The sequence below is a fragment of the Saccopteryx leptura genome, chromosome 3 (genome assembly GCF_036850995.1).
Source record: "Saccopteryx leptura isolate mSacLep1 chromosome 3, mSacLep1_pri_phased_curated, whole genome shotgun sequence".
NCBI classification, from domain to species: Eukaryota; Metazoa; Chordata; class Mammalia; order Chiroptera; family Emballonuridae; genus Saccopteryx; species Saccopteryx leptura.
The window spans coordinates 27,301,605-27,316,342 of NC_089505.1; the positions used below are offsets into that span (position 1 = coordinate 27,301,605).

The following is a 14,738-nucleotide window of genomic DNA, read 5'->3' on the forward strand; positions in this document are numbered from 1 at the left end:
TTTATCAATAACGATGGCTGATCCCTCCACCCTGGCAACTTGTATATTTTGTTCCCACAGGCAGCCAGGGGTCGGGGTGCTGAGCTGTGAGCCAGGCTGGGCCAAGGGGCTGTCCTCTGGCAGGGGTATATGCGGAGTTCTTGGGTCTGCCCCACCAGCTAGCTGGTTTTTAGACAGACTACCTTGAGGGCCGAGGGCAGGCTCCAAGGGGCCTGGGCAGTGGGCTCAGATGGAGGGTGCACACTTGTGGAGCTAAAGGTAGCAGGGCAGGTTTTTCTCTATGATCAGGGGCTCTTCCATGGGACCCGACCTCTTCACCAGACAGCCATTTTTAGTAATGGGGAACTTGGTCAAGTTCTATTTGATGGCATTTCCCAGGATGTCATTCCTTTGGGGCTGGACTTTCACTCACTTCCACACTGGATGGGCTTCATTCTCGACAACACAAATCTTGTTATAGTTATCAAATTGGGCATTAAACCCAGCGGCAAATTCTTTGATCTTAATGTTAGTCCCTGGCTCTGTAACTGAGAATATGCTATATTATTGATGTACTGATATTAGTCTGACTAGTCAGAAAATAGAGCTAAATAAGAATTACTAAAGAGTGAGCTTATAATAGGATTTTTATAAAATGTTATATCTGATATGCTGCTCTTATAACCATGATTCAATTATCACTAGTTCAGTGATCACATTTATATATCGTGTAACAAATCCGAAGTATATAATCGATCCTGTGCTTTCACCTATGACCAAGTTTGTGTTACAGTTAAGAGGCCTGTTCCCCCCGGCTGATGCACATCAAGTGTTAACATGCAAGCAAGAAGAATAAGTATAAGCAGGTGTTATACCTTGGCCTCCTCTTCTCCTCCCTCCCACCATGCTGAAGCTTGCAGTTCTAATTCTTGCTCAAGGCCAAGAAAACAACCTGACTTTGGGAACCTGTGAGGACTTCCTACATAGAACAAAAGCCCTAATTTGTAAGTTACTTGCTAGCTTCAGTTCCTGGGACAGCCCAGGGAACTGACTCCAGCCTTCAGAGATGTCAGTGCCAGGAGATGTGCTGGCTTTCCCGTCAGTTATCAGAGTGCACTGGGCAAGCTTGCATGTAGCTCCCCACCCCCCATCAAAGAACTCTCAACCCCCTCCTTTAAATTCCTTCGTTCCATTTCCTGTTCATTCCCCACTCCATCTTTCATTATAAAAACCCCTGCTTGCACCAAAGAGTAAGACGGGTGTTTGAGGACAGGAGCCCCCATCATTTCAGGCGGCTGGCACTTGAATGAACCTCTTTCCTTCTCACCAGCACCTGTGTCACGAGTAGGCTTTTGTTGCACAGGCAGCCAAAAACCTGTGGGTCATTTCTTTTGGTTACAGCTCCTGTCTCTTGAATTGTGCCAGGACAAGCCCGGCTCAGTAAGCTACACTCAGCTTATCGGGCATGCAGGCCCATGAGCTGAAGTAGTTTACATCCCTTCTGCCTCATTCCAAGGCCACGGTGATGGCCATGCACAGGAAGCCCTGGTACTTGTTCGGGTTAACCACGAGTCCATGGATGTCCTTGGCGGAGAACTCGTGCACGAGCTGAGCACGGGACCAGTCCTCACGGAACGCACACGTGGTGCTGGCCAGGCCGGGTGTGCCAGAGCCCCACACACAAGCACCAGCTTCAGCAGGTGGCACAGCTGGCTCACTGTGGCTAACTTTAAAACAATAAAAAAAGTTCTCCCTAATAAATCTGTCTATTAAATAATAAAGAATAAGACTATCCTCCAGTTTTTGATAAATGAATATCCAGTATAAGAATTAGAGGCAAAGTAAAGGAGACAAGAAATACTGTGGGTTCTAGTCTCAACAACCAGAACAGGCTGCCAATCTAAAACACTTCTCATTCTATTGTAAACAGGAAGGACAGCTGAACAATAATTCGGAGGCATACTCGTTATTCTCAATACCCAGAAATTCTCATTTTTAAACCATGCTTTAGGTTATTCAGAAATGCCAACTCCTTGTAGCAACAGAGGAATTTCTCAAATGGTCAGCATAAATAAAGCACATTGTGTAACTTCCCACCGACCAAACCACAGTCTCAGCATGTACAACCAACATCCTTAAAGTGGAGCAACTGAAAATAATAAATTAAAAGCTGGGACTACGGAAAAAGGGACATTTTTTAATGTAGCTTTATGTATTTTTGTTTGTTTGTTTTTTACAGTCAGAGAGAGGGATAGACAGGGACAGACAGACAGGAAGATGAGAGAGATGAGAAGCATCAATGGAGAGATGAGAAGCATCAATCATTAGTTTTTCGTTGCATGTTGCGACACCTTAGTTGTTCATTGATTGCTTTCTCATATGTGCCTTGACCGTGGGGCTACAGCAGACCGAGTAACCCCTTGCTTGAGCCAGCAACCTTGGGTCCAAGCTGGTGAGCTTTGCTTAAACCAGATGAGCCCGTGCTCAAGCTGGCAACCTTGGGGTCTCGAACCTGGGTCCTCTGCTTCCCAGTCTGACGCTCTATCCACTGCGCTACCACCTGGTCAGGCTATGTACTTTTTGATATGAAATACCTCCTTCTGTAAGTTATAGAAATAATAGTTATTAAGTGCTTATTATGCACAAGGCACTATACTGCTTTATATAGTTATTGCATTTATTCTTCCAAAAACTATGAAAAAAAATCATCATTATCACCCTCTTTTTACAGGTAAGGGAAAGAAAGCTTGAAGAATAGGTTGCATAGCTAATAAATGAAATAAATGAATTAGCCAAGAATCAAAACCAGATCTGTTTCTGGAATCAGTGATTTCATTTACTTTTAGGAAATTCTCTTTCCCCTTCACTATAGGTATTTTCAGAAAACAAGTTCAAAGGCCTTTGCTCTTTCCTCCATATATTCTTTTATTTATTTTAACTATTGTATTTTAAAACATTCCTCTCAAATGAGCATCTTAGAATCAGGACACTTCTTAACCTGCAAGAGTTTGCAGGTTGGTGAGGTCTAGCCTATCCCACCCAGACTGTTCTGTGTATCCTTAAAATTCTAGCTAGGGGTGTCTATCCTGAATGTCACACTCTCAGCTCAACAGGTAATTGTGTAAGAATAGACAAGTGTTTAGTATTTTTCCCTCACTTGCTTTTGGTTTGTTTGTTTTTTTGTTTTTTTTAATTCCACCTGACATCTAGAACAAGGTCAGGGGATGCCGGTCCTACACTTTCAGAGACTGAAAGTAACTACAGAGGGTGGTTGAACATGAAAAACTCTTAACTAAGAGCAGTCAGGGCAGCAAGCCAACTCCTGGGCAGGTAGCTTGCTTCACTAGGGTCAGCCTTTGTCTTAAGTGAGCCGATTATAAGAGGCAGCCAAAATATCAATAAAAATCTTTTTGCAGCTAAGATAACATACCTCTGAAACGCAGAGTAATCTTCTTTTCTAGACCCCTCAGGGAACAACCTCCCCACCAGAGCAGGACACCATAGAGCCCCTCACTGTTATCTTGTCCTCCCTCCCTTGCACACCATCTCTATGTCCTGTAAATGTTCATTTTTTACTACCTTGTCCTCACCTATGTAAAAGAACTATGTGTCTCTCTGTTTCACCTTTTATTCGGTCCCAGAGATTTCCCCACGTAGCTTTCTTCTGCTTCTTTAATCGACCACCAACGAATTTCACGTAACCCAACCAGCCTTACGTCCCTTCCTTTGATTCTAACGTATAAAATAAGCTGCAAAACTGACATTCTATAGAGCATTTTTCTCAACTTGTTGAGGTTTTACTTCCCAGCAATTGTCCTTAGTTTGGCTCAAATTAGGTCATAAACGTTTTCTATAGGTTTCGATGTTTCTTTTTTTTTTTTAAAGATAACATTTTGTCATTTTATTATTTTATTTTATTGTATTTTATTTTTTACAGTGACAAAGAGAGAGAGTCAGAGAGAGGGATAGATGAGGGATAGATAGGGACAGACAGACAGGAATGGAGAGAGATGAGAAGCACTAATCATTAGTTTTTCGTTGTGATACCTTAGTTGTTCATTGATTACTTTCTCACATGTGCCTTGACCGTGGGCCTTCAGCAGACCGAGTAACCCCTTGCTCAGGCCAGTGACCTTGGGTCCAAGCTGGTGAGCTTTTTGCTCAAGCCAGATGAACCTGCGCTCAAGCTGGCAACCTCGAGGTCTCGAACCCGGGTCCTCTGCATTCCAGTCCGATGCCCCATCCACTGCGCCACCGCCTGGCCAGGCTGGTTTTGATGTTTCTACGTTGACCAACAGTAACTGGCACATAAGTATTTCTGAAGCTGGAAACGGGGAGGCAGTCAGACAGACTCCCGCATGCGCCCAACCGGGATCCACCCAGCACGCCCACCAGGGGGGATGCTCTGCCCATCCGAGGCGTCGCTCTGTCATGACCAGAGCCACTCTAGCGCCTGGGGCAGAGGCCAAGGAGCCATCCCCAGCGCCCGGGCCATCTTTGCTCCAATGGAGCCTTGGCTGCGGGAGGGGAAGAGAGAGACAGAGAGGAAGGAGGGGGTGGGGGTGGAGAAGCAGATGGGCACCTCTCCTGTGTGCCCTGGCCGGGAATCGAACCCAGGACTTCTGCACGCCAGGCCGACGCTCTACCACTGAGCAAACCAGCCAGGGCCAGTATTTATTATAGAAGGAAAGAAGATAGAAATGTGAGAATGAAAAAGAAATAAAGGAAAAAGAAAAGACAGAAAGTGAGAGTTAGAAGGGTAGGAAAGGAAGGTGTAATTCTAGATTTTAGTTTGAACATTTTCAAGACTCCCTAATACAAAAATTCTGGAAATAGTATGTAGCTCATCTTAGAGCCCCAATTTATTAAACATTTGATTTAAAATTTCTTTTATGCTCTGGAACGGAGAGTAAGGTTTGTCTTAGATTTTGTGGTCAATAGAGCCTTCTTTCCAGTTTCTAGAACACAAATAAGGATTAAGAACTATACACACTTCTGGATGAGATAATACAAATATAAAATAAAAGAAGAGGCCCTGGCCGGTTGGCTCAGTGGTAGAGTGTCGGCCTGGCGTGCAGAAGTCCTGGGTTCGATTCCCGGCCAGGGCACACAGGAGAAGCGCCCATCTGCTTCTCCACCCCTCCCCCTCTCCTTCCTCTCTGTCTCTCTCTTCCCCTCCCGCAGCCGAGGCTCCATTGGAGCAAAGATGGCCTGGGCACTGGGGATGGCTCCTCGGCCTCTGCCCCAGGCACTAGAGTGGCTCTGGTCGCGACAGAGCGACGCCCGGGAGGGCAGAGCATTGCCCCTGGTGAGCGTGCCGGGTGGATCCCGGTCGGGCGTATGCGGGAGTCTGACTGTCTCTCCCCGTTTTCAGCTTCTGAAAAATACAAAAAAAAAAAAAAAAATACAAAAAAAATACAAAAAAAATAAATAAAAGAAGAAAAGTTATAATACATTTTTTAAATTGATCAGGAGTGTAAAAGAATATAGAACAAAGTTACCTTTACATATAACAGTAGACTTTTTCTGTTTAAATTATTTAAGCGAGGAGTTTAAAACTTGTCATTCAAAGTTTGATTTCTCTACACAGACTCATCAAAAACCAACATTATGAGTTTCAGTAGCAAAAATAAATAAATAAATAAAATCCTAAAACTGCTTTCCATTAATCAGCATGTTATGTGTCAGACTTTGGAATATTAAGTTGAAGAAAAGCGGTCTCTTTGTGGTCTCAAGGTACAGTGTATGAATGATGTCTCAATTAGGAGCAAGTTTCAAGAGTGACAGCAGCCAAGCATAATGGAGGTAAGGAAAAGTGCACATGAAAAGGTGCTCGCAGCTTCATACCCTGTAGTGATCTAAGTGCCTTTAGAAATGGTGGCTTCCGGGATACAGAAGGTTATATCATTATAGGTTCAATCTTTATTTAGAAATGGTGTTCCCTTCATTTGTTTCACTTATCTTCCAGATGCTTTGGGCCTCTTGGGATTTCTGAATGCCCATGCTTGGAATCACTGAGATGGAGTTATGAGAAATAATACCAATATTTTACAAATCATACAATGGGAGAAAGGCATTGATTGTTGCAATAAAAAAAATGCAAATAACAAGTAAACATGAGATAATACTCAACTTCATTTTAAGGCTGAATCGATTCAATTTTCCCCCCCATTAAAGCAGACATCTTTTTTAGTAATATAAAAGGCAGTACTAATAAGGATGCCACAGAAGGGGCACGTTTCTATATTGCTGACAGGAGTATAAATTGTACAATATTCATGAAAATATTTTTTAATATGTTTAGCAAATGAATCTAAAATGTTCAGACACTTTGACAAGTAATGTTACATCTAGATAGCTACCTGTCACCAAGGAAGAACCAAGTCCAAGAGGGCCTCTCCCTCCTTGATTCTTGTCACGTTCTCACAAGAAAGAGTTCAGCTGGAAGACAGGATGCAGCATTCAAGCAAAGCGAACAGTTTATTAAGCAAAGATATACACTGGCACAAGGCATAAGCGGACAAACTCAACTAGTCTGAGCACCCTGCCTGTTGGGGTCTTAGGAGTTATATATTCTAGGCTTCAAGGCTTTGTTTTCCTGTTATCAGGGCTAATAGACAGGGTTTCAAGGTTCCCCTTTGCAGTTTTTTCTTGTAACTGTTAGGACGCTTGGTTACCTTGTTTTGTCTAGTCTCAGGACTACTGACTCCCTTATTTAGTGGATGACATAACCCTCCTTGTTTCCCTTCCCCTTTTCTTGCACTAACAATGGTCTATTCTGCGTTAACATACCTAGTAAATATTGAGAATGCAGAAAAAGGTTTAGGTATGGAGATGTGAACCACTGCATTACTTGCTTGGTAAGTAACTGGAAACACTAAATGTTTACCCTATGGACAATGAGTAACGACATGATGGTTCATTTATGAGATGACGATGCCCAGCCTTTTACAATGATATTTATGAAGAATCACTAATGCAAAAGAAAATGCTAAAATACCAGACAATATTAAGTCAAAATAAGGCAGAGCTCAAACTGAATACTCAGCACATCTTAGTTATGTAAATTTTTAAAACATTTTATACAAAACAGATTGGAAAGAAATAGCCAAAAGTTTTAGTATTTCTCTATAGGTGGTAATATCATGCTTATTATTTTTCCATTTCTTTACTCTTTTCTGCACATTTTAGCCTTCGTACATGAGAAAGTATTGAAAACAACATCAAAAACCACTTCAAAATTTTGATGGTTAATAAAGGAAGCTAGACACAGAAGAGTACACACAAGATGATTCCATTTATATATATAAAGCACAGAAACAGGCCTACCCAATCTCTAGTGTTAGAAGTCAGGACAGTAGTTCTTCTGGGGCTAAGGAGGGAAATATGGAGAGCCAAAGATCATGGGAATGGGCACAGAAAACAATGAGTAACTGCCAGAAAGGGAGGGGCTGTCTTCATTAGGGACTCTCTATAGTTTACACTGAAAGGTTAAAGCTGATAATAAACAAGTGATGCCAAGGTTGAGTGTTTATAAATTCCAAGAGGCCCAAAGCACCTGGAATATATGTGAATCAAAGAAAGTGAACACTACTTTTAACCACAGATTTAATCTATAATGATAAATATATATATCCTTCTATATCTTAGAAGGTACCATTTTAAACTATTTTTTTGTAATTTTTTTTATTTATTCATTTTAGAGAGAAGAGAGAGAGATAGAGAGAAAGAAGGGGGGAGGAGCAGGAAGCATTAACTCCCATATGTGCCTTGACCAGGCAGCCCAGGGTTTTGAACTGGCAACCTCAGCATTTTCAGGTCGACTATTGATCCACTGCGCCACCAGAGGCCAGGCATTAAACTATTTTTAAACCATTTTTTTCTCTCTCTTTTGGGCAAACAACACAAGGGGAATTATGGGGTGCTGGTAATGTTCTGTTTCTTCTGAATGCTGGTTACTTGAGTATATTTAGTTTTTAAAAATGAATAATTAGCTTGACCAGGCGGTGTTGCAGTGGATAGAGCATAGGACTGGGACACAGAGGACCCAGACCCCGAGGTCACCATCTTAAGCGCGGGCTCATCTGGTTTGAGCAAAGCTCACCAGCTTGAGCCCAAGGTCGCTGGCTTGAGCAAGGGGCCACTCTGTCTGCTGAAGGCCCCCACCCCTGTCAAGGCACACATGAGAAAGCAATCAATGAACAACTAAGGTGCTGCAACGAAGAATTGATGCTTCTCATCCCTCTCCCTTCCTGTCTGTCTGTCCCTATTTGTTCCTCTCCCTGACTCTCTCTGTCTCTGTCACACACACACAAAAATAATAATTATGCTTTCTTATGATATATATGCTTTCTTATGTGTATATTAAATTTTTTAAAATTTTTATTTATTGAAAATGAGAGGAAGAAAAAGACATAGAGAGAAAAACATCAATTTGTTGTTTCACTTATTTATTTATTCATTTGTTGCCTTTTGAATATGCCCTGACCAAGGGGCACATTCAAACCCTCAACTTTGGCATATTGGGATGAAGCTCTAACTGAGCCACCTACCAGGGCTAAATTTTTTTTTTTTTTTTTTTTTTTTTACAGAGACAGAGACAGAGAGAGTCAGAGAGAGGGATAGACAGAAAGGAACGGAGAGAGATGAGAAGCATCAATCATTAGTTTTTTGTTGCACACCTTAGTTGTTCATTGATTGCTTTTTCATGTGTGCCTTGACTGTGGGCCTTCAGCAAACTCAGTAACCCCTTGCTCAAGCCAGTGACCTTGGGTCCAAGCTGGTGAGCTTTGCTCAAACCAGATGAGCCCGCTCTCAAGCTGGCAACCTCGATGTCTCAAATCTGAGTCCTCTGCATCCCAGTTCAATGCTCTATCCATTGCGCCACCACCTGGTCAGGCATGGGCTAAAATTTTTTAAAGAAAAAGTATTATAGTTCTCTTTCAGAAAAAGGCAAAATTAAATATTTTAAAGATCCTTGATGTCTTCATAAAACTATGTGCAAACATAACATTGTCCAATTATGATAGTTTCCAGGGGGGTGGGGGTTTGGAGGACAGGGTAAAAGAGGTGAAGAAATTAAGAAATACAAATTTTCAGGCCCTGGCCAGTTGACTCAGTGGTAGAGCGTCGGCCTGGCGTGTAGAAGTCCCGGGTTCGATTCCCGGCAAGGGCACACAGAAGCACCCATCTGCTTCTCCACCCCTTCCCCTCTCCTTCCTCTCTGTCTCTCTCTTCCCTTCCCGCAGCCGAGGCTCCATTGGAGCAGAGATGGCCCGGGCGCTGAGGATGGCTCCTCGGCCTCTGCCCCAGGTGCTAGAGTGGCTCTGGTCGTGGCAGAGCGACGCCCCAGAGGGGCAGAGCATCGCCCCCTGGTGGGCAGAGCGTCGCTCCCTGGTGGGCGTGCCGGGTGGATCCCGGTCGGGCGCATGCGGGAGTCTGTCTGACTGTCTCTCCCCATTTCTAGCTTCAGAAAAAATACAAAAAAAAAAAAAGAAAACAGAAAAGAAATACAAATTTTCAGTTACAAAATAGTCTGGGGGGTATCAAGTGCAGCATAGGGAATATAGCCAATAATATTGTGATAACTATATATGGTGCCAGAAAGGTATGGAAAATATTGAATGGAAACACTCTGTAAAGTAATATGATTGTCTAACCACTATGCTGTACATCAGAAACAAATACAAAATAATGGTGAAAGTAAAATGTAATTAAAAAAATATTGTCTAATTAATCTATTTTCTCAGTAAAGAAATTAATTCATCTCACTATAAGTAACCAAATTAAAAATAATAATAACAGCCTGACCAGGCGGTGGTGCAGAGGATAGAGCATTGGACTGGGATGCAGAGGACCCAGGTTCGAGACCCCGAGGTCGTCAGCTTGAGCACGGGCTCATCTGGTTTGAGCAAAAGCCCACCAGCTTGAACCCAAGGTCGCTGGCTCCAGCAAGGGGTTACTCGGTCTGCTGAAGGTCTGTGGTCAAGGCACATATGAGAAAGCAATCAATGAACAACTAAGGTGTTGCAACATGCAATGAAAAACTAATGATTGATGCTTCTCATCTCTCTTCGTTCCTGTCTGTTCCTGTCTATCTCACTCTCTGTCTCTTTAAAAAATAAATTAATCAATTAATTAAAAATAATAATAATAACAGTTCAAAGGGGATGGGGTTAGAAAAGGTGAAGGGATTAGTGAAATTATATATATATAACACAGAGATACAGATAACAGGACAGCAAATCCCAGAGGGAAGGGGAAAGGGAGTTAGGGGGAGGGGAGGAGAGGGGGTATAAATAGGGACATGGGGGGGAGTTATATTCAGTGGGACACTTTGAATCCATGTTAACACAATAAATTAAAATTAATAAAAAATAGTAATAATGACAGTTAATACCTTAATACTAACTAGTCCTCCAGATTTTCACATTAATATTAACTGCCCCCAAAACATATAAAGACTGGCAAGAAAATGTTTCGGGCACATACATATACAGAAAAGAATTATGCTATTGTTGCCAGAGAAGGACCGGGACCAAGGCAGGTCTAACCCAGCATCATCTGGAACTAGGTTCTTCAACAGTGTCATGGGGGAAAAAATCTTCAGGAACTCTTACATAGGAGGTGTCTGAATTGATAGAGGCAAGATTTGTTAACACAAAAAGTGTACACTCTTGGAGAGGCAGAGAGCAGACGGGCAAGAGGGCAGCGGCTGCCCGGACTCAGGAAAGGAAGTTACGGAGGCATAAGGAGAGCCCTCTGCTGCTGCTCACTGGTCTCCTGGTTGCAAGTCTCGTGAGGACCCTTAAAGAAAAGAAGGCAAAAATATATGCCCCCAAAACGGAAGGGCACAGGCGTGCTCCGAGGGCAGGCACTGAGTTCTTTATCAGGCTTTGGTATATTTCCTTGGGTTCAGGAGGAAGCAGGCTTTCTTTCAAACTATCCAATGTATTCCCAGGATTTTCCAGAGCTTGGGCTTGTGCCCCCCTCCTATCCAGTTCCTTTTTCCTAAATTTTCTCAAGCTAGTGCTGCCCACCCATCTTATGGTTGCAGTTTTGGCTTCTACTGTGCACGTTTCACATTTCTGCTTCATCATTTGGCTTCTACTGCGCATGCACTCGGTAAAAGGAATTCCCCCTGGCCGTTTTCTCTCTCCCCCATTAATCTGGTGAAGATGCCAGTTATTCCCCCACCGCACCACCCTACACACGCACACACACACCTGGAGTGGCTATAAAGCTCTATTTCCTGCCAAGTCAGATCTTCTTGTCCAGCTGGTAGCAAAATGCTGGCTTACTTACTCCTTGAGATGACTGTTCTGTTTACTCTCTTCTCTCTCATTAATACCTAACTGCCTACTCTAACACTATTCATATGACTCATCCATGTGTTTCTACCAGTGAGGAAATTCATGGCTCTTTCCTTATTGGCCTGGAGGTAAAGTAACCCTTTTCTGCAAAGGGATAAAATGCTGGAGGAGAATGAGGACAGCCATAAGCAAAAGAAAGAAAAGAAGCAAGCAATGTCACACCTGAGTATTAGTAGAAAAGTTTTCCTGAAAAACTACCTGGTGAAGAGTACATATCACATTAGTTAATTAAGGATGTAGAGGCTAAAAAAAATGAATACTTTTTTTACACCTCTGTTACATTGGAACAGTGAGAAACAAACGTTTGCCACACAATTAAGTAGTCAAATTAAGGAGTCTTTATTACAAAAAGTTGGTGACTAACGAGGGAACTAGCATTCCAAAAACTTGCGGCTCCAAACACACTCAGAAGCAAACTTTTAAAGGCAAAATTACATTCTGACCAGGGTGTGGGGAGAAGGGGGAGCCTAGCAGTAAAACAAAGCAGTGAAACAAACTCATTCACAATGTTTATAGAATTAATTCAGGGAGAAACATTCTGGATACATCTGCAATCTTGCAAAACTAGCCCCAAGGCCAGGGGTAGGGAGTCTTTTTTAGAAAAAGAAAGTTCTGCTAAAAATCTCTTTGTTTTAGAGAAACTAAGTGTAAGGCCAGTAGCCACGCCACCATCACAGCCACCTGGCCCATGCAGGTTCACATTAGATTCGGACAGACGGTAATGAAACAACGGAGCCAAGAACTGGTGGGCCATCATCTTTAATCCTAGCTTGCACCCGGCGGGCAAGTAAAAACACACACTGCACTCCAAAATGCACTCATTCAGTGCTCACAAAGCTACTGATTTATCCGAGTTTCCTAGAATCAAATTTCTAGTTCACTAGCCTATTCACCTCTGTGCCCCATCTCCTTCTCTCTGCACAAACTGGCTTCTCCTTCAGCACTCCACCATCTTGGCTGCCTCTTCTGGTCTCCTCCACATGGCCTTTCTCTGCTCTCCTCTCTAATGCTAATCTCAGGAACCGAGAGAGAGCAAGCTCCTGGTCTGCCCCACTGTATAGTATAGAAATCAAAACCTTTAATCCAATATACAAACAGGGAAGTCTCTGATACAAAGTCACTTATCTGAAGCATAATGGATTCCTCATAAGAGTGCACCATCCCACATCAGAAAGGGTGGGAAAGGCTTAGTGCTAAAACCAAGCCCCAGGCTACAAGGATCCTGCCTGCCCACAGCCCGCCCCCAACACACATTAATATAATCACGCCCATTCCAAGCAAGAAGGGCAATTAATATTATCACCTGGGCAATAGGCTTCCACATGGGCAGCACCATCTTTAACAAAGTGAGCATAATATACTTTATCTGCCCAACAGTAAGTTCTGCTAAAAGTTACTTAGGCTAAGAGCCTTTCTTTTCTACATTTCACTTCTAAGTTCTTCTAACTAGGTTAATAAATTAACAGGAAGAGATAAAATTTTTAATACATGCACATAAGTAATTCACATAAGCATGTGAATTCTAAGACAGTGAGGTAACATTGGGTATATATGACATTTTGGACAAAGGAGAAAGGAAAGGGCAGTGTATTAGATTTCAGAAGTAAGAATGGGCAATTTACAGGTTGTTGAGGGCACATACAAGGCAGGAAAATTTTCACTAGGCAACTCAGAAACAATGGAGCACAGGGGTAAAAAGCTTGGAGTTGTTCTGACCTATGCTAGGGTGTATATTCTTAAGGTGATTAAGCCAAGGCTCCCTTCATAAAACGGGTTGTCTGTCTGAGTCTCTTTGGGCAAGAAAAGGAAGAGGGTTAAATGTTCTTTGTGAGTCTTTTCTTTCTCTCTCTCTCTTTCCTTCCTTCCTTCCTTCCTTCCTTCCTTCCTTCCTTCCTTCCTTCCTTCCTTCCTTCCTTCCTTCCTTCCGTATGGCCAGTAGTAACAACCATCACGGCCATGCACATGCAGGTTTCCAATGAATTCAGAGACAATAAAGAAACAGTGGAGCCAAAAAATGGTGGTTGTTGGGCAAATGAGTCTTTAAAATCTGTATTTTCTGAGTTTGCGCACTTTTATTGTTAAAGATGGCCACTGCCCTCATGAATGGTGCTGCCCGGGGGAGGCTGCTGATTACCTTCCTGCTTGGGAAGGGCCAGTGTTATGCTAATGTGTGCTGGAGGAGGGTCTTTGTGGGCCCAGGTAGTTTTTTATAAGGAGAAAGGTGGAGAAGAAAAAAAAAGCCAAGATGGAAGGGAAGGAGAGATAAGCCAGTTTTGCAGAGTAAGAAGCCATGATGGCAGATGGGGAACCAGAGGTGACTTAGACTGGTGGGGGCCTTTGATTCTAGGAAATCCTGGATGTGTCAGTAGCTTTGTGAGCTCTGAATGAGTGGGTTTTGGAGCCCTGTGTGTTTTTACTTGCCTGCTGGGTGCGAGGCTGGAATAAAGGAATGGCCCACCAGTTTTTGGCTCCACTGTTTCTTTACCGTTTGCATGAATCTAATGGGAACCTGCACCTGCCTGGCAGTGATGGCCGTGACTACTGGCCTTACAGTGGGCCATTCCTTTATTGAAGTCTTGCACCAGCCGATGAGCAACACACAGGGAAAACACTTCCCTTTCACTCAGGGCTTCCAAAGCCACTGACACATTCTCTGGTTCCACAACCAGGAGAATCTTCTCCAGTTTCTCCTAGAATCAAAAACCCTCAAAACCCCCAAAACCCCTCAGCTCTGGTTCCCCATATGCACACCTTCTCTCTCTCTCTGCCAAACATGGCTTCTCCTTCAGAACTCTGCATCTCTCTCTGCTCTCACTTTGCAAACGTGATCTCTTTTTTCCCTCCTCTCCTTCTACTCTTTCTTTTTAAAACTTTCAGGGGTAAAAACCTCTCCTCCAGCAAACATTAACAAAACAATGGCCCTTCCCAGTCAGGAAGGTAATTTGCAATTTCACAGATCCACATATACTTGGTGCTGCCCGGCCTCCAATGCAAACTATAAGCAAGCAAACACAAAAATTATATTTTACAAACTTAAAACTCAAAACCTTTTTCTTTCTTTCTTTCCCTCTCTCTCTCTTTCTTTCTTTTTTCTATTTTTTTTTTTTTTTTTTTGACAGAGGCAGAGAAAGACAGTGAGAGGGACAGATAGGGACAGACAGGAAGGGAGAGAGATGAGAAGCATCAATTCTTATTGCAACTCCTTAGTTGTTCATTGATAGCTTTCTCTTGATGGGGGGGGGGGGCTACAGCAGAGTGAGTGACCCCTTGCTTAAGCCAGCAACCTTGGGCTCAAGCCAGAGACCTTGGGATTCAAGCCAGAGACCTTTGGGCTCAAGCCAGCCACCATGGGGTTATGTCTCTGATCTCATGCTCAAGCCAGCAACC

General features: G+C 43.0%; 1 pseudogene; it reads right to left on the reverse strand.

Annotated features, from left to right (window-relative positions):
* Nucleotides 1–252: 252 nt before the first annotated feature.
* Nucleotides 253–14,738, reverse strand: part of LOC136398137 (phospholipid hydroperoxide glutathione peroxidase pseudogene) — a 34,704-nt pseudogene continuing 20,218 nt past the window's right edge.